Here is a 26,767-nt window from a genome sequence, read left to right as displayed (position 1 = left end):
GGAATGCTCGGATGTGCCAAGTTTCGACCCTATGACATAATATAATAGCACCTCATGTCTTAATCACCACACCATTATGAGAGAACCCTCAATCATCTATACAAGGACTTATAGAAAATGACCATAGTTTCTCCCTAAACAAAGTAGAATATCAATGTGACATCACATGGTGATACAAAAGTCAAGAATACACGATACAAACTCGAATCAAAAGCAATGATTTCGTATCTAAACTGCTCTTCTAAGTGTGGAAGATTACCAATCGAAGAAACCAGGGCCAGCTTTTGAAAGTAACTCTTTCCCTGCATCTTTTCCCATTGCCACCATGTTGTCAAGAGCATATAGTCCTCTTCTCGATGTCTCTAGTACTGATGGTTAACAAAATTATGGTTGATTCACAAGTAATAAAACAAATGAACTGATAGATCTTGAATTCGTAAAGTTACCCCTTTTCCCATCAGGCTAAGCAACCAAACATTATAGAACACAATATCCGTCAACATCGTGATGAGCATAGCCAGCAATTGGCGTACGACAAGACCCATCAAGTGTCTCAAGCAATACCCTTTTGCAAACAACAACTAACCAAGTATCATCGTGGTTCATTGAAGCTGTGTAATTAGCCTGATTCACATACAAATGCATTGTATAAAGCATGTTCATAGGAAAGAAAAATCGCGTCTCTGCTACTAATGGAGGTAAGTCGGTTACAAAATGTCGATTAAGCGAGATCAAGGGAAAGTTCTATTGATTACCATATGACTCGCCATTTTATCAGCATTGCTTCTACAAGCAATTCCAATAGCACCTTGGGAAATTGCCGGAAGCATATCTTCAATAGAGCGTATCGTAGTGACCTTGTCAGTCATATTCAATTGTTTTAGCCCTGCCAATGCTAACAACTTTGCTTGAACTTCACCTTCATTGAGTTTTTTCAATCGGGTCTAGATGTTCCCTCTGAAGTTAACTACCTACCATTTGTTTTAGTGAATGTGTAAATCTATGTGATCAATCACATACATGTTCTACCATCACATGAATCCATAAAAAGACTCATGCATTTTTACATGTACGTATTGTTGGATATATGTGAATGGAGAAGAGGTGGAAGAGATATGAATCTCCATTGTGAATAAGATTTTAGTTCCACATTGGAAGTTTCAAGGCATATTGGTTGGTTTATATTGATTCACATGTATTGATGATGTGAATAAATGTATGGAGAGAGGCTCTCTCTCACGCGTGAGTGCGTAGGGGATGCAAATCCAAGGCCCGAATTGCACTAAACCATGTTAACTTGTGTGCGAGCACGACTTACACGCGTCGAATGCCGGACCGATCGAGGCAAAATTTATCCAAATGGAATAATCAACATTTTGCTACAGAAACTTTTTACTGCTTATTTAAGGGTGTAACGGATGCATTAAATTAAAGATTAATACAAACGATTATTAACACTGCCCATTGGTTTGAGCTCCTATATAAGGAGGCTGTGACCACAGGCAAAAGATTAATGCCTTGCCGGCTCGAGGTACACTATGTATAGCATGAAGGGAATGACTAAGGAACTGTGGAAGTTCCTGCACAAGAAGTACAAGATTAAAGATGCAGGGGCAAAGAAGTTCATCGTGAGCCGATTCCTAGACTACAAGATGGTTGACTCCAAGATAGTGATCAGCTAAGTCCAAGAGCTTCAGGTGATCTTGCATGAGAACCACTCAGAAGAGATAATTCTGAGTGAAACTTTACAGGTGGCTACTATCATTAATAAGCTGCCACCTGATTGGAAGGACTTCAAGAACTACCTGAAGCATAAGTGGAAGGAGATGAATGTGAAAAAACTCATTGTTAGACTTTGCATCGAAGAATACAACAAGAGTTCAGAGAGAAAGTTGTTCTCTCAAGCTACTGTGAAAGTCAACATAGTCAAGCACGATCAAAGCTCAAAATGAAAAAACCCCCAAGTCTTCCAAGATGGGACCCAGAGGAGGCATCAGCAAGAAGAAATTCTCTAGGAAATGCTTCAACTATGACCGAGTCAGTCACAAATCTTCAAAATACAAAAAGCCGAAGAAGAAGAAGGAGGCCAACCTGAATGAGGGATCAGAAATGGACGACCTCTGCACAGTGGTCTCAGAAATGATCCTGATCAGTTCAAACACACAGCAATGGTGGATCGATACTGGATCCACCAGACGTGTATGCTGTAACAAGGAGCTACTCCACAACTTCGAAGAAGTCAATGGAGACAAACTATGTTGGATCGAGAAGCGCTAGAGGGGGGGTGAATAGCGCTCGTGGCTATTTCGTTCGATTCGTAAAACTATCGGAGTTAAAACACGCAGCGGAATAAAGAAACAAACATAGAGGCACAGGAGAATTTACTTCGTTCGGAGCCTAGATCGACTCCTACTCGAAGGCCCGCGATCCTTGATCGCTTTCCGTGGGGAACAACTATAAGCTCAATAAAATTACAAACTAATTACAATGAAAGTATAATAACAACTTTATACCGACAACTAAGGAAGAAGAAACAGAGCTCCGGGTCGTTGGGAGGTTGTTGCAGCACTTCTGGATCGTGTCGTTAGCAGCTATATGCAAAGGAATCGCTTGGAGTGAATTGTCCTGAGCTGCTGGTCGAAATGGCCTTTTATAGTGTGCTGGAGGCGCCTCCAAGGCTGTCCGAGGCGCCTCCAGGCACCGAGTCTGCTGTGGTGATAAGTGCAGAACAAGTCGCGCTTTATCCTGCTTGAGGCGCCTCCAGGCTGCTCCAAGGCGCCTCCAACGTCTGGTCCAAGGCGCCTCCAACCACGTCCGAGGCGCCTCCAAGTCTTCTGCGCAGACATGTGCTGGCTCGCACCCGAGGCGCCTCCAAGCCCCATGGAGGCGCCTCGGACACTGTTCATCCGAGGCTAAACTCTGAATTTTTGTCACGCTCCGGAGGAGTCCCTGTCCAAAGAAATTTTGGCAGCATCTCCCTTTTACGACGAACAATCTGAAACTTTATACATCGCCCCCAGGGCCACATATACATCGGCCAACACGGTTGGAACAATAACAATAATAATAAACAAACCACCACACCATCCACGCAGTTTATATCAATTTCAATCTCTGGCTGACACAACCACGCAGTTTAGTAGTAAACAAACAGAACAGTAATACGATGACTCAAAATCAACCCTACTCCACTACACCCATAAAGTACAAATCCGACGGAATAAATCCACTCACCTCTTCTGTCGTCTAGGCGGGCATGCAGTAAAACAAATCTGAATGAAAGTCATTGACAAATAAAAATAATCCATACAGGATCCAAAGTATCCAAAACATAACAAGTCTAAGCATAGTCAATTAAAGAAAACTCAAGGACCAATAGACGTCCTCGTGGTATGCAGGGAACTAGCGACTGGAACTCCTCCGGACAGCATCAACCTCCGATATAGATCGAGCTAAATGACCTCGGTGTCAAAGTGCTCGTCCCGCGTTAAGTCCTCAAGTTCACAGCTGTGATCACTGGTCCAACGCCAAGAGATGGTCGCTGCTGGTATTAGAACAAGCAACTTCACTGCTAGGGCACGGGTTGGAGGGCTTCAGCAGTAGGGAACTAGGGCACAGGTGAGCCAGCAACGATCTAAGGGTTCGGCTAGCCGGCACTAGGGAAACGACGGCGGCACTGTATAGAGGAGCAGCGGAGGCTGTACACCCAAACTAGGGCACAGGGGAAATCAGCGATGCTCTGCCAGAAGAGAGGAAAGGACTCGGCCGGCGGGGCTAGCGCGTCGCCGGCGTTTGGGTAGGGAAGAAGAAGAAAGGCTACGTCACTGCTCCCTATGTCGGCTGCGGCAGAAGGAAGGTCGGCGGTGTCTCGTCGGGCCAGAGGAAGGGAGGGGAAGTCGCCGGTCGGTCGGGGCTAAGATAGAGGAAGCCGCGACACCCGAGTTCCTGGGGTCGGTGATCGGAGTCGGCGCTACTCCGTGCGGCGGACTCCAGGGAGGTTAGGGCAGAGACGAGCAAAGGAAAGAAAGAAAATGAGATGGAGTGGTCGAGGGATTAAATCACGAGGGGGGAGGAGGTGTTAGCTAGAGCCCTAGAGCCAATCATTTGATGATTGTATTTTGGACTTGTTGTATCATATTCTATATATATATAAATAAAGACATTTGATTTTTGATTATTATACTTACTTGTATTGGTGCCAAATAAACTAAGTATAATAACGTCCTTGAGTAGAAGGCTCTTACCTATATCAATCAATTGGTTGAATCGATAGTGAGATGATATAGGGAACACTACTCTAAATCATTCCTAGTCGAGTATTAACATTCAGGGACAATGTTAATGCAATAAGACTAGCATGTAGGTCAACTCGATGACTTGATCTCACAAGTCATGGATATAGAGATATCAAGTTGACACATGGGTATACATTAGAGAATGTATACTGAATGACCCGCCATGAGAAAGTATCATGGATCGTTATATGAGTGTCATATACTTTCTCATGTGGCTATTAGTATGACTACTAGTTCTTAGACCTGAAGTCACCATGGTTCCCTACATAAGGAGTTATGTACTTTGGTTTCGTCAAATGTCACCCGTAACTAGGTGGACTATAAAGGCGATTACTGGGTATGTAACAAATTATGCGGAGGGATGTGAGTGATGTATATGAGATCTATCCCTCCTATATGACGGGAGAGACATCGATATTCTTGATAGAGTGAGACCACGAAGTGCATGGCCATGGCCAAATGAGTCAATATAAGATATTGAGCTCATTTGATTTAGTGAGTCTACTTGGAGTTCAAGATTTAGATTGATCAGAGGATGACACGGTCTATGCCTCACATTGATCAATCTAGATGTCTAGGATAGAAGGACACTTGTCATATATTGCGAGGAGTCACAATTAGTAGTCACAAGGTGATGTTGGATCTCAATATTCTTGTAACTTGGGTAGTAATGATGTGTTGCTAGATACCGCTCATTACTTATGCTCCTAAATGGGTTTAGGGGCATTTCCAACATTACAAGAACCTAGAACCTATAGGGTCACACACTAAGAGCAATTAGATGGAGATTAGGTTCATTAGATGAACCTAAATGATTACGTTCATATGATGAACCAAATTGGATTAAGAGTAATCCAAAGTAGACTAATTGAGTTGGACCCAATTTGGTTCATGTGTTAAGTGGGTCTAATTTGGACTTAGACTCATTTAATTAATTTAATTCAATGAATAGAGATTCATTAAATTAAAATTGACTTGAACCAATGGTTAGATTAGATCAACCAAGGGAGAGAAGTGGTCAAGTTTGACTTGACTTAAGTAGGAAGATGAAGAGTCAAGTTTTGACTTGACTTTGACTTGACCAATGCCACATCATCAAGGCTTCTTCATTTGGTCAAGTTTGACTTGACCAAATTCCACCTCATGGAGGATATCAAGAGACTTGACTCTTGATATTCCATGGGGGTTACATGCCTTGAAGTGGCCGGCCACTTTTAGGTGGAATGAAAATTGATTTTTCATTCAAGTGGTTGTAACTCCATCTTCTTCTTCCTCTTGAGTTTTCTTCTTGCTCTCCCTCTCCTCCCTACTGATCTCTAAGGTTGCTAGCACATCCTTAGAGATTTTTCTCCATCTCTTGCTTGTGTGGATACACATAGAGAAGTGTCTACTTTGACACTTTCGAGATCCGGCGAACTGAGGACAAGCGGGATTGCGAAGGGCTTCGCATCAAGGGTATATTCTTTCTTCCTTATAGATCTACTGTAGATCGAGGTTTATAAACTCGTACTCGTATTTTTCATAAGTTTTCTTCGCACGAGATCCAGTGGCATGGGTGATTCGGGGTTTCCGCGACGCGAAAAGCGGTTTTTGCGGCCCGAAAAACCCAACAGTGGTATCAGAGTCACGTGCAAAGCAAGTACGAGTTTAGATTCGTATTTTTATGAAAAATATAGATCTGTAAACTTTCTATAAATTCATGTTTTTATAGTTTTTATGGGTAATTTTCTCGTAGAAGCGAAGCACAAGTGTTTCGGCGCTTGTAGGCTTCCGCTACCAGGAAGATTTTTCCAAAACGGCCAAGTTTTGCCCCAAAACCTTTTGGGACAGCGGGCTAAGGCGCTGTTAGATCGCAATGGAACCCTCGCGATGGTTAGATCGCGGGTAGGGGATTCGTTCCGCGATTGCGCCCGAAAACCGTTAAACGGAACCGCCGGGAAATTATACTCGTAAAAATTGTAAAAATTATAGAAAAAATTACAAAAAATTATAGAAATATATAATTTTGAATTATATATTATTTTTGTGATAGTCATGACCCAAAGACCCAATTTGATTTGATAATTTGTGTTGTAATTCATAATACGGCCTGCGTGTCGTGATGTGATGTGCGTGTTGTATTTTTATTTTTCGCGACCTGCGCATCATGCCTTTCTCTTATATTCTGGTTGTATATTAGATTTAGACTCGAATGTAACTTGAGTTTCAAAATTGTAATGTAAATTTTGAAGCGGTGGAAGGTCCACACGAGACGAAGTTACGAGGAGGGCACGAGCAACACGAGGTGGTCAACGGAAGGAGCTTGAGAAGTTGTTGACCTTAGGTTGACCATCCGATCTTCTCATTGGCTTGAGAAAATCGTACTAGGGCCATGACTAAATCACAAATTAATTTAATTAATTGCTTTTGTGTGTATGTGATGCATGCTAGTTAATTAAGTAATTAATTAGTGTCTAACGATTAGATTAGATCTAAGTCGTGCACATGATGCACCCTTCGATTAGATTAGATCTATCGAGTATATGATACGCATCATCGTTTATATTAGATCTAAATCACGTCAACTCGTAATGCCTACCATGCCGTGATACCTACCACTACCTCGATCGCATGTTGTTGTTGAATCTGCCAAAACATACTATCTTGGTAGGGTACGGAGGGACAATCTTGGTCCTGCCTATCAACGCATGGGTGAGTACAACTCAATTAGATTGAGTATTCCTAGTTAACTCGGTTGGATCGAGTATAACTATAGGCATTCTTCCAACGTTTGGAAAGTTAGGTCAAAATCACATATATATTAACTCTCGGGCGTATTAGCCAAAGCTAACTCGAGTTTTAATATAAATGCAGATTTTGATTCTATAAACAAGAGTTGCATAGAGATGTAATTGGTAATCGTTACCTACCGATCATACTAAGTTTTGGGCGTATTAGCCAATGTTAACTCAAGGGTTAGTATGATGTGGATCTTGTCCCACATGAATTATAGAATTCAGTGGGAGCATCATTTAGTTAAAGGCCTAATTAAATGATTAAGAATATGATATTTATTTCTGCATTTATTTTCTGTTGTAGATTACCATGACGTCGAATACGAACACCTTCTCCCTGCGATCTATCCTTGAGAAGGACAAGCTCAATGGAGCAAACTTCCTGGACTGGTACAGGAACCTGAGAATAGTTCTCACCCAAGAATGTAAACTGTATGTTCTGGAGCAGCCCATTCCGGAGGCTCCTCCTGCCACTGCCCCGCGAGCTGACCGAGATGCTTTCAAGAAGCATCAAGATGATGCATTAGATGTGTCTTGTCTAATGCTCGCGACCATGAACTCTGAGCTTCAGAAGCAACACGAGTTAATGGGCGCTTACGATATGGTTGAACATCTTCGTCAACTATATCAAGGACAAGCGAGGCATGAGAGATTTGAGATCTCAAGGGCACTGTTTCAGTGCAAGATGTCAGACGGGGCTCCTGTAGGCCCATATGTACTCAAAATGATTGGGTACATAGAGAACCTACAAAGGTTGGGGTTCCCACTTGGCCAAGAGCTGGCCACTGACTTGATCTTGCAATCCTTGCCGGATAGCTACAGTCAATTCGTTCTAAACTATAATATGAACGAGATTGACAAGCCCCTGCCGCTTAGCATGTTAAGCTGCTGGTGAACCTTAGAAGGCTAAGCCCAACAACGTTCGATGGTTCAGAAACATAAGGGCAAGGGCAAGCCCAAAGGCAAGGGAAAGTCCCAAGCCAAGGGCAAAGGTAAGGCACTGAAGCCGAAAGGAGGGGTCGCCAAGGATGCTACCTGCTTCCACTGTAGTCAGACCGGGCACTGGAAGAGGAATTGCAAGGTATACTTGGAGGATCTTAAGAAGAAGCGAAGTGAGACTTCCACTTCAGGTATATATGTTATAGAAGTCAATCTATCTATTTCTACATCATGGGTATTAGATACTGGATGTGCTTCTCACATTTGTACCGATGTGCAGGCGCTGAGAAATAGCAGGGCATTAACAAAGGGCAAGGTGGACCTACGAGTAGGCAATGGAGCACGGGTTGCTGCTGTTGCTGTAGGGACTTACTTTCTATCTCTGCCCTCTGGGCTTGTACTAGAGTTAGTCGATTGTTGTTATGTGCCTGCATTAACTAAGAACATTATATCAATTTCTTGTTTGGACAAGAAAGGTTTCTCGTTTACTATAAAGAACAAATGTTGTTCCATCTATTTAAACGATATGTTCTATTGTAGTGCACCTCTGATAAATGGACTCTATATTCTAGACCTTGAGAGCCCTATCTATAACATAAATACCAAGAGGTTCAAGTCAAATGACATGAACCAAACCTACCTCTGGCACTGTCGCTTAGATCATATAAATGACAAGCGCTTATCCCAGCTCCATAAGGATGGTTTGCTGGACTCATTTGATTTTGAATCATATGAGATATGCGAGTCATGCCTACGAGACAAGATGACCAAGACTCCCTTTAGTGGGCACAGCGAGAGAGCGACTGATTTGTTAGGACTTATACATAGTGATGTATGTGGTCCTTTCAATGTCGCCGCTAGAGGTGTTTATAGGTACTTCATCACATTTACTGATGACTTCAGTAGATATGGTTATGTCTACTAGATGACACATAAGTCTGAATCCTTTGAAAAGTTCAAAGAATTCAAGAATGAAGTACAGAACCAGCTTGGCAAGAGTATTAAGATATTTCGATCCGATCGAGGTGGAGAATACCTTAGCCATGAGTTCTGTGACTATCTAGCTGAGTGTGGGATTCTATCCCAACTCACTCATCCTGGAACACCACAGTGGAATGGTGTATCCGAAAGGAGGAATCGTACCCTATTAGATATGGTACGATCGATGATGAGTCACACAGATCTTCCGACATACCTTTGGGGCTATGCTTTAGACACGGCAACTTTTATACTCAACCGAGTTCCATCCAAGGCCGTGATAAAGACACCATATAGGATATGGACTGGGAGAGATGCCCAGGTGTCTTTCATGAGGATTTGGGGTTGTGAGGCTTATGTTAGACGTCAAGTCTCAGACAAGTTAGAACCCAAATCCGACAAGTGCTATTTTATTGGATATCCTAAGGAAACTAAGGGATATTACTTCTACATTCCCAGTCAGCACAAGGTAATTGTGGCAAAGACTGGGGTCTTTCTAGAAAGGGACTTTGTTTCTAGAAAGACTAGTGGGAGCGCGTTCGATCTTGAAGAAGTTCAAGATGCGAACAATAACACTAATGCCTCGATGGAAATTGAACTGGAACCACAAAGTGTTGTGGATGATGTTGTTCCACAAAGAGTTGAGGAACAACAATCGGTTCAAGTAGACATACCTCTTCGTAGGTCTGATAGGGTACGTCGTCAGTTTGAGAGATACTTATTTCTCTTGTCTGACCATGATGATGTTATGCTCATAGAGGATGAGCCTACCACCTATCAGGAAGCTGTGATGAGACCAGATTCCGGAAAAATGGCTAGAAGCCATGAGATCCGAAATGGAATCCATGTACACCAACCAAGTATGGACTTTGGTTGATCCACCCGAAGGGGTAAACCCCATTGGGTGTAAGTGGGTCTTTAAGAGAAAGACTGACATGGATGGACTTATCTATAAGGGTCGCTTGGTAGCTAAAGGTTTCAAGCAGATTCATGGTATTGACTATGATGAAACCTTTTCTCCAGTAGCGATGTTTAAGTCTATTCGGATCATGCTTGCTATTGCAGCCTATCATGACTATGAGATATGGCAGATGGATGTCAAAACCGCGTTTCTGAATGGAAACCTGCTCAAGGATGTGTACATGATATAACCTGAGGGTTTTGTAGATCCACAGCATACTAGCAGAGTATGCAAGCTGCATAGGTCCATTTATGGACTAAAGCAAGCTTCTCGGAGCTGGAATCTTCGATTCGATGATGCAATCAAACAGTTTGGTTTCATCAAGAACGAAGATGAGCCTTGTGTCTACAAGAAGGTTGTAGGGGATATAGTTGTCTTCCTCATATTGTATGTGGATGACATACTACTCATTGGGAAGAACATCCCTATGCTTCAGTCTGTCAAGACCTGGCTAGGGAGTTGCTTCTCAATGAAGGACTTAGGTGAGGTATCCCGCATTCTAGGGATACAGATCTATAGAGATAGATCTAAGAGATTGCTTGGCCTAAGTCAGAGTACATACATTGACAAGGTACTCCTACGGTTTTCCATGCAGAACTCCAAGAAGGGATTTCTGCCGATGTCACATGGCGTGAGTCTTTCGAAGACTCAAGGTCCCTCTTCTAGAGAGGAGAGAGACTGCATGGATCAGATCCCTTATGCTTCAGCCATAGGATCTATCATGTACGCAATGCTATGTACTCGACCTGATGTCTAGTATGCTTTGAGCATGACGACCAGATACCAGTTAGATCCAGGTGAAAGTCACTAGATAGCGGTCAAGAATATTCTTAAGTACTTGAGAAGGACTAAAGAATATTTCTTGATATATGGAGGCAATGATGAGCTAGCTGTAAAGGGTTACAGTGATGCTAGCTTCCAGACAGACCAGGATGACTATAGATTGCAGTCGGGGTTCGTATTTTTCATTAATGGTGGTGCTGTGAGCTGGAAGAGTTCGAAGCAGGACACAGTAGCTGATTCTACGACAGAGGCCGAGTATATTGCTGCATCAGAGGCAGCAAAGGAGGCAGTTTGGGTTCGCAAGTTCATCACTGAACTTGGGGTTGTTCCTAACATTGCTGACCCTATTGAGCTCTATTGTGACAACAATAGAGCTATAGCACAAGCGAAGGAACCTCGCTCACACCAGCGGACCAAACACATACTACGGCACTTCCATCTCATTCGAGAGATCATCGAGAGAGAAGATGTGAAGATTTGTAGAGTACCTACAGAGGCTAACATCGCAGATCCCTTGACCAAGGCTTTGGCACAGAGGAAGCATGATGGTCACACTAGGTCATTGGGGCTTAGAGCCTACACTGATTGACACTAGTGCTAGTGGGAGATTGTTAGCTAGAGCCCTAGAACCAATCATTTGATGATTGTATTTTGGACTTGTTGTATCATATTCTATATATATATAAATAAAAACATTTAGTTTTTGGTTATTATACTTACTTGTATTGGTGCCAAATAAACTAAGTATAATAACGTCCTTGAGTAGAAGGTTCTTACCTATATCAATCAATTGGTTGAATCGATAGTGAGATGATATAGGGAACACTACTCTAAATCATTCCTAGTCGAGTATTAACATTCAGGGACAATGTTAATGCAATAAGACTAGCATGTAGGTCAACTCGATGACTTGATCTCACAAGTCATGGATATAGAGATATCAAGTTGACACATGGGTATACATTAGAGAATGTATACTGAATGACCCGCCATGAGAAAGTATCATGGATCGTTATATGAGTGTCATATACTTTCTCATGTGGCTATTAGTATGACTACTAGTCCTTCGACCTGAAGTCACCATGGTTCCCTACATAAGGAGTTATGTACTTTGGTTTCGTCAAACGTCACCCGTAACTAGGTGGACTATAAAGGCGATTACTGGGTATGTAACAAATTATGCGGAGGGATGTGAGTGATGTAGATGGGATCTATCCCTCCTATATGACAGGAGAGACATCGGTATTTTTGATAGAGTGAGACCACGAAGTGCATGGCCATGGCCAAATGAGTCAATATAAGATATTGAGCTCATTTGATTTAGTGAGTCTACTTGGAGTTCAAGATTTAGATTGATCAGAGGATGACACGGTCTATGCCTCACATTGATCAATCTAGATGTCTAGGATAGAAGGACACTTGTCATATATTGTGAGGAGTCACAATTAGTAGTCACAAGGTTATGTTAGATCTCAACATTCTTGTAACTTGGGTAGTAATGATGTGTTGCTAGATACCGCTCATTACTTATGCTCCTAAATGGGTTTAGGGGCATTGCCAACGTTACAAGAACCTATAGGGTCACACACTAAGGGCAATTAGATGGAGATTAGGTTCATTAGATGAACCTAAATGATTACGTTCATATGATGAACCAAATTGGATTAAGAGTAATCCAAATTAGACTAATTGAGTTGGACTCAATTTGGTTCATGTGTTAAGTGGGTCTAATTTGGACTTAGACTCATTTAATTAATTTAATTCAATGAATAGAGATTCATTAAATTAAAATTGACTTGAACCAATGGTTAGATTAGATCAACCAAGGGAGAGAAGTGGTCAAGTTTGACTTGACTTAAGTAAGAAGATGAAGAGTCAAGTTTTGACTTGACTTTGACTTGACCAATGCCACATCATCAAGGCTTCTTCATTTGGTCAAGTTTGACTTGACCAAATGCCACCTCATGGAGGAGATCAAGAGACTTGACTCTTGATATTCCATGGGGGTTACATGCCTTGAAGTGGCCGACCACTTTTAGGTGGAATGAAAATTGATTTTTCATTCAAGTGGTTGTAACTCCATCTTCTTCTTCCTCTTGAGTTTTCTTCTTGCTCTCCCTCTCCTCCCTACTAATTTCTAAGGTTGCTAGCACATCCTTAGAGATTTTTCTCCATCTCTTGCTTGTGTGGATACACATAAAGAAGTGTCTACTTTGACACTTTCGAGATCCAGCGAACCGAGGACAAGCGGGATTGCGAAGGGCTTCGCATCAAGGGTATATTCTTTCTTCCTTATAGATCTACTGTAGATCGAGGTTTAGAAACTCGTACTCGTATTTTTCGTAAGTTTTCTTCGCACGAGATCCAGTGGCATGGGTGATTCGGGGTTTCCGCGACGTGAAAAGCGATTTTCGCGGCTCGAAAAACCCAACAGGAGGAACCGCCGGGCGGCGCCGGTTAGGGCACAGATCGGCACGAGGGGGAGAAGGCGCGCGGGGGAAATCGGGAAATGGCACACGGCGTCGAAGAGAAATCGGAGGAAAAGAAAAAAAATAAAGAAAATAAATAAAAGAAAATAAAAGGAAAAGTAAACTTTTCCTCGCTTAAATGGGTAGCCTAAACTGGCTTTCCCGGGCCCCGTTTTCATCCCCATTAACGCGTCCGTATGAGCTCCGAAAAATTCCTGAAAAATTTCCAAAAATTCTGAAAAATTCCCTTATTAATATTCGCCTATTTTCGGTATTTTACATTCTCCCCCACTAATAAAAATTTGGTCCCCAAATTTCGTTATCTACCATTAGCAAGTACTAACAACAAATAAAAAGTATAAATGTTGAACGGTAAATTAAATCACATACCTCGAGTGAAAAGATGGGGCTATCGAGTTCGGATCGTATCCTCGAGCTCCCAGGTAGCTTCCTCATCTGAATGATGCTGACATCCGACTTTAACCAGTCGGATAGTCTTGTTCCGCAACTGACGCTTCTTCCGGTCCAAAATCCGTACCGGAACCTCCTCATAAGTGACGTCAGGCTGAACTGGAATTGAGACATCTGTCAGCACATGCGTCGGGTCGGGTATGTATCTGCTTAGCATAGATTCGTGGAATACATCGTGGACGCCTGCCATGGACGGTGGTAGTGCTAGCCGATAAGCTATTGCTCTAATCCTCTACAGGATCTGGAAAGGGCCAATGTATCGCAGAGCTAGCTTACCCCTGAGGCCAAATCTCTTCACCCCTTTCGTGGGTGAAACTCTCAGAAAAACATGATCACCAATAGAGAACTCCAAAGGTCTGCGTCTCCGATCAGCATAGCTCTTCTTGTGGTCCTGCGCCTCTGACATCCTCCGTCTGATAACACAGACCAACTCTGCCTCCTGCTGAGCTCTATGAGGTCCCAACAGCTGGGCCTCTCCAACCTCATCCCAGAGGGTGGGTGTCCGACAAGGCCTACCATACAACGCCTCAAACAGTGCCATCTGGATAGCCGAATGAAAGCTGTTGTTGTAGGCGAACTCTACCAATGGCAAATGGTCCTCCCAACTGCCTCCAAAATCTAGTACACAAGATCTCAGCAAGTCCTCTAGAGTCTGAATGGTCCGCTCTGACTGTCCATCTGTCTGGGGATGGAAAGCTGTACTAAATTGGAGCTGCGTGCCCAAGGCCTGCTGCAGACACTGCCAGAAACGAGACGTGAACAGGGGGTCTCTATCCGAAATAATAGTCAAAGGGACACCATGTAATCTGATGATCTCCCTGCAATACAAATCTGCCAATCGATCCAGGAGATCAGTCCTCCTAATCGCTAAGAAGTGCGCGGATTTGGTTAATCGATCAACGATAACCCAAATCGCGTCATGGCCTCGTCGTGTCCTCGACAATCCCACCACAAAGTCCATAGTAATATGTTCCCATTTCCACTCAGGAATAGGAATCCACTGAAGTAATCTGACAGGTCTCTGATGCTCAGCCTTCACCTGCTGACAGACAAGACACCTAGCTACAAATTCCGCGATGTCTTTCTTCATCTCGTTCCACCAGTACGAACGTCTCAAATCTCGATACATGCGGGTCCCGCCTGGGTGGATCGTAAATCGAGAGCGATGAGCCTCCTGAAGTAGCTCCTGTAAGACCGGATGAGACTGAGGTATGCATAATCTGCCTCAGAAGTATATAATACCCTCCTCGTCTCGTGTGAACTAGGTCTGCTGCAATAAACTGCAAATGCTGATCACTGGCCTGGGCCTCTCGGATCCTCGTCCTAATCGACGACTGAGCAACCATGGTAACAAGTATACCCTGCTCTGTCTGTCCCTGCTCCTCAAGGTCTATCTCGGAGAAACCCTGAACCAAGTCTGTAACTGAAACTCGGTGGCAAGCCAAAGTCCCTCTGGACTTCCTGCTGAGTGCATCGACAACCACATTAGTTTTCCCCGGGTGGTAGCTAATGGTACACTCGTAATCCTTCAGGAACTCCATCCATCTCCTCTGTCGGAGATTAAGCTCCTTCTGAGTAAAAATATATTTGAGACTCTTATGATCAGTGAGAATCTCAAATGTAATACCGTATAAATGATGTCGCCAAAGCTTCAGAGCAAAGATGATGGAAGCTAACTCCAGATCATGAACTGGGTAGTTCTTCTCATGCTCCTTCAACTGTCGAGAAGCATAGGAGACTACCCTGCCGTGCTGCATCAGAACAGCGCCTAAACCCTGAAGAGACGCGTCGGTGTAGAGTACAAATCCATCCTCTCCAAAAGGTAAAACCAAAACTGGAGCCGACACTAATCTCCGCTTCAGCTCCTGAAAGCTGGTCTCACAATCCTCGGACCACGTGAACTTCACGCCTTTCCCGGTAAGACGTGTCAGCGGCATAGCAATACGCGAGAAACCCTCGACAAAACGGTGATAATATCCGGCCAGTCCCAGAAAACTGCGGATCTCCTGTAATGACTTCGGCTGCTCCCAGCTGGTGACAACCTCAATCTTCTGAGGGTCTACTAAAATACCTCTGCTCGAGACCACATGTCCCAGAAAATCGACTAAGGATAGCCAGAATGCACATTTGCTGAACTTCGCGTACAGCTGATGTCGTCTAAGAGTCTCCAAGACTATGCGAATATGCTGTGCATGCTCCTCCTCGGAACACGAGTAGACCAATATGTCATCAATGAAAATGATAACAAACTGATCCAGATACTTCAGAAAGATGCGGTTCATCAAGTCCATAAATACCGCTGGAGCATTGGTAAGCCCAAATGACATTACCAAAAACTCATAATGACCGTATCTGGTACGGAAAGCTGTCTTCTGGATATCAGAATCTCTGACTCTCAGCTGATGATATCCGAATCGCAGATCAATCTTAGAATACACTGATGTACCTCTGAGCTGATCAAACAAATCCTCGATCCGTGGTAAAGGATATTTATTTCTGACGGTCACTGCATTCAGCTGTCTGTAGTCAATACATAACCTCATGGTGCCGTCCTTCTTCTTGACAAATAACACCGGAGAACCCCATGGAGAAATACTAGGGCGAATAAATCCCCTATCCAGAAGCTCCTGGAGTTAAACCTTCAGCTCGTTCAACTCCTTTGGTGCCATACGATAAGGAGCTTTCGATGCCAGTGTGGTCCCCGGAATCAACTCAATAGCGAACTCCACTTGCCTTCTGGGAGGCAAACCTGGTAGCTCTTCTGGGAATACATCTGGGTACTCTCGGACTACTGGCACGTCGGAGAGTTGCGAACTACTGTTGTCCTCAATACTAATCAAAGAAACAGAAAATCCTGACAGCCATGTGGCAGTAGTTTTTGAGCCTGAATCGCCGAAATGATCGATATGCCGTCGTCTCTGATGCCAATGAAATCCCACGAGGGTTGGTTCGGAGGTCGGAATGTGACCACCCTCGTCTAACAATCAACAGTGGCATGATATGCTGACAAACAGTCCATGCCAAGTATAATATCAAAATCGACCATTTCCAATACTAAAAGATCCACCATAAGTATTAGGTCGCCAAAATCTAACAGACAACCTCTGACCTCTTGGGTGACGTCCATGGTGTCACCGGAGGGTAGAGAGACGGTCAATCGCTGCGATCTGAAAGTGGGTAATCTACCAATCTCCCACATAAAAGTATGGGATATAAAAGAATGCGAGCTACCAGTATCTATCAGTATATCTGCAGATAAGGCATAAATAGAAATCATACCGCGAAAAATGGATCCGTCAGCTCGCTGCACATCCTCTCTAGTGACCGCATGAATACGCCCAGTCTCTGGCGGAAGAAGAGGTGGTAACACTGCCTGTGACTGCTGCGTCTGGGTAGGAGCCTGCCACTGAGGCGGTGCTGGATACTGTGCCAGAGAAGTCTGAGAGGGTGGCGACTGATATTGTACCGATGGCTGAGACTGCGTCTGATACTGATCATGTGGTTGGGACTGCAGCTGATACTGCCCCTGAGTCAGATAATGAGATTCCGGAACGGAGCTCTGGGGTACTATGGGAGTACTGGGGTACTCCTGTCCGAGCTTGCCAAATGCAGCTGCTGAAGTGGAAGCTGTCCCCTGCTGGCGATGTGAAGGTGAAAATCTCCACCCTCCTCGTCTAGCCCCTGACTGACTATGCTGTCCTCCCTGAGCAGTAACTCCGGGAGCAGTATGCTGAGCCTTCATCTGGCAATCTCGACTCTGGTGCCCAGGCAGTTTGCAATAAAAGCAAACTGACTGTCCCAGAGAGCAGGCTGTGGTGATGTGATCTCTGGATCCACATCGGAAACACTGAATGTCACTGGCGGTTTATTTCCGGTTCTGCTGAGGAGACCGGAAACGTCCTGAGGAAGACTGCCTTGACTTCTGAGGCCTACGAGATACTCCAGATGTCCGGAAACGCTCTCTGCTGAGCTGACTCAATCATGAGGGCTCTGTCCAACGTCTCCAAATAAGATGTGGTACCAAGACCGGCAAGCCTTACTTGCAAATGTCCATCCAGCCCTTGAATGAACTGCTGCATACGTGAACTGTCCTCAGCAACTAGCTCTGGACAAAATCTGGCCAATCTGTCAAATTCTGTATTATACTCTGTCACTGATCAGTTGTTCTGTCACAGACTCAGGAAATCCTGTCGGCGAGCCATCTGATAAGCTCGTGGAAAGAAACGACTCTCAAAAGCCTCTCTGAATCTGGCCCATGTGATGTTCTACTCGCCGATGATGAAACACTGAGTAATCCACCAAGTGTCGGTCGCGTCCCGTAAGTGAAAAGCAGCCAGCTCTGCTTTCTCCCACTCGGAGCAAGCCATATAGAAGAAGGTCCGCTCCATAGTCTCAATCCAAGATAGGGCCACACTCGGATCACGGTCTCCTCGGAAGAGGGTAAATCGACTCTTCATCGACTCTACCAATGCTGGAATCCTGGCTCGTGCCGCGACAATGTCAGTGAGGTGTGTCAGAAAGGCTGTCGGAACTGGCGGAACCACTGGAGCTGGTGCTATAGGTGGTACCGCTGAATAAATCGGAGGAGGTACTCTCGGTGTCGCTGTATAAACTGGAGCATATGCTGTCGGTGGCTCTGTAGGGTGAATATAGGTGGCCGCGACTGGAGGTACAGTAGGTAATGGTATCGGATGTGGAGCAGCCGGTATCGCTGATGCAGGTGCTGTTGGGTACACCGTAGGTACTTGGGGCACAGGTGCCACTGGTGTCGGGTACATTGTAGGTCCAGGTGGTGGTGGTGCCGAGTACGCCGTAAGCTGCTCTGGAGCAGGTGTCGGGTATGCCAATGGTACCCCTGGTGGTACCATAAATATGGTAGGGGTGGATACAGTCGGTGTAGCTGAGGTAGGTACCTCTAAGGGAGCCATCGGAGTCTGAGAGCCCGACGCACCCGCAGTATGCTGAGTCTGTCCCTGACTGACAGGCTCAGCCCCAGTAGGCATCTCTGGCGAATCCAGAGATTTCAAGGTCCTCGTACGTGGCCGTCCTGCACCACGTTTCGCAGCAATATGTGTAGATCTCATCATATCTGTTAAATTATATCACAGATATTACTACAAGTATAAACAATTACAAAATAACATTATACCTAATTGCTGTCTGGAGATGTTCCGTCGCTGTCTAGTCCCCATTTTAACTCGAAATTTCGTACAAGAAAATCACTGGAAATCCATATAAATCCGAAACAAATACTCAGTTTGACTCGCAAACTTGGGTTAACACAAAATATCCAGAATACCAAAAGCAGGTATCACACCCTGCTCTGATACCAATTCCAATAATTTGGTATCAGATAAATCTCAAACTCCGCAACACGAAAATCAAAACAAGTATCACCAAACCTTGGCGCTCTGATACCAATAAATTGGTATCAGGTTATTCCAAATATTCAAAATACGAAAGCAAAGATCGTAAAACTTGGCTCTGATACCACTAAATTGTCACGCCCCGAAGGAGTCCCTGTCCGAAGAAATTTCGGCAGTATCTCCCCTGTACGGCGGGCAATCTGAAACTTTATACATCGCCCCCAGGACCACATATACATCGGCTAACATGGCTGGAACAATAACAATAATAATAAATAAACCACCACACCATCCACGCAGTTTATATCAATTTCAGCCTCTGGCTGACACAACCACGCAGTTTAGTAGTAAACAAACAGAACAGTAATACGATGACTCGAAATCAACCCTACTCCACTATACCCATAAAGCACAAATCTGACGGAATAAATCCACTCACCTCTTCTGCCGTCTAGGCAGGCATGCAGTAAAACAAATCTGAATGAAAGTCATCAATAAATAAAAACAATCTATACAGGATCCAAAGTATCCAAAACATAACAAGTCTAAGTATAGTCAATTAAAGAAAACTCAAGGACCAATAGACGTCCTCGTGGTCTGCAGGGGACTAGCGACTGGAACTCCTCCGGACAGCATCAACCTCCAATATAGATCGAGCTAAATGACCTCGGTGTCGAAGTGCTCATCCCGCGTCAAGTCCTCAAGTTCACAGCTGTGATCACTGATCCAACGACAAGAGATGGTCGCTGCTGGTATTAGAACAAGCAACTTCACTGCTAGGGCACGGGTTGGAGGGCTTCAGCAGTAGGGAACTAGGGCACAGGTGAGCCAGCAACGATCTAAGGGTTCGGCTGGCCGGCACTAGGGTAAACGACGGCGGCACTGTATAGAGGAGCAGCGGAGGCTGTACACCCAAACTAGGGCACAGGGGAAATCAGCGATGCTCTACTAGAAGAGAGGAAAGGACTCGGCCGGCGGGGCTCGCGCGTCGCCGACGTTTGGGCAGGGAAGAAGAAGAAAGGCGACGTCACTGCTCCTTGTGTCGGCTGCGACAGAAGGAAGGCTGGCGGTGTCTCGTCGGGCTAGAGGAAGGGAGGGGAAGTCGCCGGTCGGCCGGGGCTAAGACAGAGGAAGCCGCGACACCCGAGTTCCTGGGGTCGGTGATCGACGTTGGCGCTGCTCCATGCGGCGGACTCCAGGGAGGTTAGGGCAGAGATGAGCAAAGCAAAGAAAGAAAATGAGATGGAGTGGTCGAGGGATTAAATCACGAGGGGGGAGGAGGAACCGCCGGGCAGCACCGGTTAGGGCACGGATCGGCACGAGGGGAAGAAGGCGCGCGGGGGAAATCGGGAAATGGCACACGGCGTCGAAGAGAAACCGGAGGAAAAGAAAAAAAAATAAAGAAAAGAAATAAAAGAAAAAGTAAACTTTTCCTCGCTTAAATGGGTAGCCTAAACAGGCTTTCCCATGCCCCGTTTTTATCCCCATTAACTTGTCCGTATGAGCTCCGAAAAATTCCCGAAAAGTTTTCAAAATTTTTGGAAAATTCCCTTATTAATATTCACCTATTTTCGGTATTTTACAATTTTGGCCCTGCAAAACATGTTAGTCCACAACTACAAAACACGTCCTGCAAAACCAAGTTAGCACATAGATAATATTAGATATGACAATAGAATATTATGACAGTCTCCGGACTGTCCGGGTCTGACTTCGGGTTTCCAACTGGAAACCCTAGGTCGACCCAACGCTTATTGTTCCCTCTACGGGGAACGCGTCCTCACCTACTCCACTCAGGAGATTTACTTGATGACAGTGCGATCCTCCAGATCGACTGGACTTTTGCTCGGTGCTCGATGCTTCCGGACTTTCTGCTGGACTTCCGCTTCCCGGTTGGTCCAGTCTTTCACCTGGTTCATGACACCAGGACTTTCCACCTAGGGTTACCCCCCTAGGACTTTTGCCTGAAGCACTCGACCCACCAAAACTTTCCGCATAGGGTTACCACCCCCTATGACCTAGGGTTACCACCCCCTAGGGTTTTCACCTTGCCTAACCACAGTTAGGGCTTTTGCCTAAGTACACTTAGGACTTTCCTGCACTCTCATTCAGACCGTTAGATCAGCACAAGACTTAACTTTGAACCCTTTGCCATTATCAAAACTTGGGTTCGATCGTCGGATGCTTCCCGCACCAACAATCTCCCCCTTTTTGATTATGGCAACCCAAATTCAAAGTTAAGTAAAACAAATGCATAAATATATTAAACAGTTTTAAGTGAGCAAGCTTAAGTATATAAATTCAAATAAAAGCATAACTTAAGCTAACACTTAAACTTTGTGACGCTCCCCCTTAATTCAGGGCTTCCCTTTTGAATATTTACATTTGAATTTCCTACTCTCCCCCTTTGCCATTTATCAAAAATAAGCCAGACTTAAGCAATTTTTAATTTTTCTTATTGAAGAACATATTAGGCTTGAAAGACTGGATAAAAGCTAAATTGACTTTGGAAAAATTTTCACCTAAGTTTAAAAGGCTAATATATAGTAGACTGTGACGGACAATTTTAGCCACTTTTGAAACTTAGATGTTTTTGAAATATACTTAGCTAAATTTTGAAAATCTTAGAGAAAATTGAAGTATCTTTTTACTTAGCAAAAAATATTTTGAAAGCAATACTTTTAGGTAAGTAAAAATAGCTTAGCAAGAATTTATAAAAAGTTAGCAAGAATTTATAAAACTTTTTGCTAAGTTTGAAAAAGTTTGAAGGTTTCTATATGAGCTTAGTCTTTTGCAAACATTGAAATTTGAAAATAGAGCTTAAGTTAAAAAGACACTTAGCTTAATTGGAATAAAACAATACCTATTGTTGAAAACATATGAGTAAGAACTTTTTAATTTTTAGGAAGAAGAGGGAGAAACTAAATATTTAATTTAGTTTATCTAATCAAATTGGTTGGTCCTTAAGTCCAAGCATGGGTCAAAATTTGTTTTGATCAGGTATCGGAGCCCTAAAGTACACGCATGCTTAATCTTAATATTTCCTTCACCAACTGTCTAACCTTTAGCTACTTGCTGATTGTCTAGAGGGCAGCAGCTTTCACTTAGTTAGTCGAGTTAAGTCATTTAGTCCAGTTAGATTTGACTAGAGCTGGAAGACTTGACTTGATTACTGTTAATAAAGTATTTAACGCCCAGACTCATATTGATGCACAGAAATAAGCATTCTTGAGTCCAGGCTGTACCCTATACATCTCACATCGTTCTATGTTTTTCAAACACAATCAAGGTATACCTAGGTGTTTGTGAGATGCTCTGGCTTAAATCTAGGGGAACGGGATTTCTAGAGTAAAGCCTAAACTAAGTCTAATTTTTGAAAATTCTATAAAAAAGGAATTTAAAATCATTATTTTTTCTATATGTTTAAAAACAATTTAAAAGTGGTTTTGAAATTATACTCACAATTTTGAAAAAGTGACACATAAGTACTGAATTAAATATAAGTCAGCTAAACATAAGATAACCAACTCCAAGATACAATCCAAAAGATGAGTAAGATATCCAGATCCAAGAAATGAGTGACATATCCAGACAGTCTAAAAAGATAGAGTCAAGCAGGCGGATCGTCAGCTGGAGGATCAGCTAGAGGCTGCTCGGGTGCCGGCTGAGGCTGTCCCTGACGCCGTATCTCGCCTCGGAGAGACACAAAACCTGCAGCCATCTCGGATCGCATAGATTGAAGGAAGCGATGGCTATCTATCACAGCTCGTCGCGTCTGAGAGGACTGGATCTCAAGCCGAGTGAGTCTGTCCTCGACAGAGAGTTGTGCCGAAGATGAAGGCACGACTGATGTGGAGGGTCCGACAGAGGTGGAAGGATCTGTGAAAAAGTCCTCTGCCAGGAAATCGGGCCACTCCTCATCCGCATATGGTGCGTCCTCGACCTTTGGAACACCAGGAGCAGCAACTGGTGGTGGACGGCCCTTCCAGGCCAGAATCCCCTCAGCAGTGACCTCTGCTCCCGCTAATCTAAGGCTACGCTGACCTAACTCATCATAAATGGTAAGTGGGATGAGTACCCCTCTAGTAATGTCTATCCTAGAGCCGGAGAATATCTGGGTCAGGATATGGCAGTAAGGCATATGAATCACTCCAGATGTAACTATACTAGATGCAAGAATGATGTTATGAAACATATGGAGAGCTATGTCTATATCTAGACGCTGGCTGAGGGCGTACAGAAAGAACGAGTGCGACGGTCGCATCTTCGATATGTCTCGAGATGAGATGGGTAGAATGCATGCTGTTAGGACTCTGTACATAGCATAGTCCTGAATGCGAAGAAGAGTGGATCTGAACTCGGTCACGCCCAAGGGTCTCTCCTCCCCCAAAAAATGCATGTAGATGTCATCTAAGGTAATGTGGGAATAGGGATCACCAAAAGGTAGCTCCCTACTCGGGTAACACAAGAATGTACACTGGGACTCCCTAAGCTCTAAGCTGGTGCGAAGTAGGGAGGGAGTAAACTGAAGGTCAGTACCACCAACTCTGGTGGAATAGGTACTATCATCAACCTTTTCAAGGTTGTGATAGAACTGGGCACACAGGTCTTGGTTGACTGTAGTGGTACAATCAACTAGTTTATCTAGATGATAGTAGTTTATCATCTGGATTGCGGGTTGACAGAATTGGGATAAAAATTCCCTACCAATATATCTAGATTTAATAGACTCAAAGGTAAACCTAGCGAAATCTATCCTATGCTATTCCGAGGGGAATCTAGGGTTCGTGGAAGGGGCCCTAGCCGGTGTGGGATCCACAATACGACGCTTCCTATTGTTGACATTATATAAGAAAAATAGCAAAACTAGCACGAAATTTATGTAATAGATGATTGAGAAGAGTTTAGATTATACCTAGGAGGCATTGTGAGGATTAAAGGAGGAAGAGATGGGTTGAAGGCGCCTTAGATTGGGAAGAAAACACACGATGAGCTCGTGCTTGGCGTCGGCAGAAAATGATCAGAGGAGCTTCTGTTCGTTGCAATAATGTGAATTGAAGGCGCCTTAAATTGGGAGTCAAGGCGCCTTATAAGGATGTTGGAGGCGCCTCGGACATGATCCGAGGCGCCTTAGTCTCAGGCGGCGGGAATTTTCCCGCCGCTTTCTAGGGCGCCTCCCGTGTATGGGAGGCGCCTTTGTTCAGGCGCCACGTGCGTTTTTTTTTTTAATTTAATTAGGTTGGTTAATTTTGGATCAAAGACTTTTAAGTAATTAATTCTGAATTTTGAAAAATAATTTTAAGTAATTTTGAAAAATATTTTTAATTAATTTTGAGAAATAATTTTAAGTATTTAATTAATTTTGGAAAATAATTTTAAAGACTTTTTCAGATTAAGTTTTAAAAGTTTTTTTAAAAATAATTTTGAAATATTTTGAAAATAATTTTAAAGGAATTTTGAAATTAAGTTTTTAAAAGATTTTTAAAATAATTTTGAAATATTTTGAAAATATTTTTAAAGGAATTTTGAAATTAAGTTTTAAAAGATTATTAAAATAATTTTTAAAAGATTAAATAATTTTTAAATGATTTTTAAAAGAATTTTGAAAGAATTTTTAAATGATTTTTAAAATATTTTTTAAAATAATTTTGAAAGAATTTTTAAAAGATTTTAAAAAGAATTTTTAAATAATTTTTAATTGATTTTTAAAAGAATTTTTTAAAAGGATTTTTAAAAGAATTTTGAAAGAATTTTTAAATGATTTTTAAAATATTTTTTAAAAGAATTTTTAAAAGAATTTTGAAATGATTTTTAAAATATTTTTTAAAAGAATTTTTTAAAGAATTTTTAAATGATTTTTTTAAAGAATTTTTAAATGATTTTTTTAAAGAATTTTTAAAAGAATTTTGAAAGAATTTTAAAATGATTTTGAAAGAATTTTTAAATGATTTTAAAAATATTTTTTAAAAGAATTTTTAAAAGATTTTTAAAAGAATTTTTAAAGAATTTTTAAAAGATTTTTAAAACGAATTTTAAATTCCTTATTCATCTCACCCGATCTAAATTTTCAATTAGGGAATCCTATACTTTTTTTGTGAGATGAATTGAGGTTCAATTTTAAGGTTATGTTTAACTTTGGGTTCGACAAGTAAGCTTTCTTTGGATAAACTTCTGGGCTATGGTGAGTCACAAGGACCTCATTAAAGTAACCATGCTTTCGAAGTTTCCCAAATAGTTCTACCCATTGAGCTTAATACTGAACCTTGGTCTAACTAGTTAGGATCCATTTAAGGGTAGCTTTGGTCAGTTCCACTTGACCAAATGCACCAGGTCGAAGCCATATCTTCCTAGACATGCGTTGCCCAAGTTTCCCTAACGTACTATCATCCAAAAATTTCACCAGTACCGTGGGTCAAGTTAAACCTAGCCCATTTTATATATCCTTAATTACCCTACCAGGTAGTCTACTCTTGTTTACCTATTTCGGGTAGATTAAGTTGGGGGTGCCAGCTATTCTGGATCCCCTTCTATTTTTTAATTGAATTTTAAATTTAATTTTAATTTATTTTCAAATTTTAAATTTTTAATTGAATTTTAAATTTTAATTTTGAATTTTTAATTTTCAAATTTTAATTGAATTTTTAATTTTTAATTGAATTTTGAATTTTGAATTTAATTTCAAATTTAATTGTATTTTGAATTTTTTAAATTTATTTTTGGATTTTAATTTTGAATTTTAATTTAATTTCGAATTTAATTGTATTTTGAATTTTTGAATTTATTTTTGAATTTTAATTTAATTTCAAATTTAATTGTATTTTGAATTTTTTTAATTTATTTTTTAATTTATTTTTGAATTTTAAATTTATATTCGTTTTATTACTATTATTTTTCTCTTTGCTCCCCCTGGATCATAGCCTCGATATGGTCTATCGAGGTAGTGTATTTGATCCTTCGGGATCCAATATTGACCAAGTCCAACTTGATTAATCAATTTGGACTTGGGGACCCATGCTTGGACTGTTTTTCTATTTGTTCTTTCTACAAGAGATAAGTAGGATTTATATTTTCTTTTTGGTTTAAATCCTTGACCAGTTCTATTGTAAACGGCTCTTTGTGTCCCAAGAATTAGGTCAAGATTCTTGGAACCTAAAGAAAACCGTTCTAGTGTTTTCTCCAGATCCTTGACTTGAGTTTTCAGACTGGAGTTCTCTTCTTGAAGTTTTTGAACTTGAGTTGAGTTTCCAGTCTGAACTGGTTCAGTCAAATATTTGGAGTCAGCCACTTCTTTAAGGACAGCTACTTCCTTTAGAAGTGACTTAATTCTAATATTCGACTTAGCTAATTTGCGTAACAAATAATTGGCTAAGTTATTGAGTCGAGGGATACTTACAGAGGGATCGGGCCCTTCGGAAATGGATACGGATCCGTGGCTTCGCTCGGACTCGGCCTCCGACTCGATCTCGCTCTTGAATTCGTTGATCTAGACCCGGGCCATCAGCGCAAGTAAACTCGTCTGATAGAGTTCGTCGTCGTCGTCTTCTGAGGAAGATTCATCCCATGTTGCCTTTAAGGCCTTCTTCCTTCTCTGCTTCTTTGCATCCTTTTGATTCGGACAGTTGGCCTTGATGTGCCCCTTCTGGTTGCACCCGTAGCAGATCACTTTGAACTTTACCTTAGAACTTGGTTGGGCCTCCTTGGATTGGACTGCCTTCTTTAGGTCCTTCTTGTT

At 42.5% G+C, this 26,767-nt stretch overlaps 1 pseudogene; it reads right to left on the bottom strand.

The window, feature by feature from the left end:
* Positions 1–255: 255 nt before the first annotated feature.
* The window catches only part of LOC122019214, a 77,007-nt pseudogene continuing 50,495 nt past the window's right edge, over positions 256–26,767 (bottom strand).

This window comes from Zingiber officinale, chromosome 9A (genome assembly GCF_018446385.1).
Source record: "Zingiber officinale cultivar Zhangliang chromosome 9A, Zo_v1.1, whole genome shotgun sequence".
NCBI classification, from domain to species: domain Eukaryota; kingdom Viridiplantae; phylum Streptophyta; class Magnoliopsida; order Zingiberales; family Zingiberaceae; genus Zingiber; species Zingiber officinale.
The sequence above is the reverse complement of the archived record's forward strand: the minus strand, read 5'-3'. Positions and strand labels throughout refer to the sequence as shown.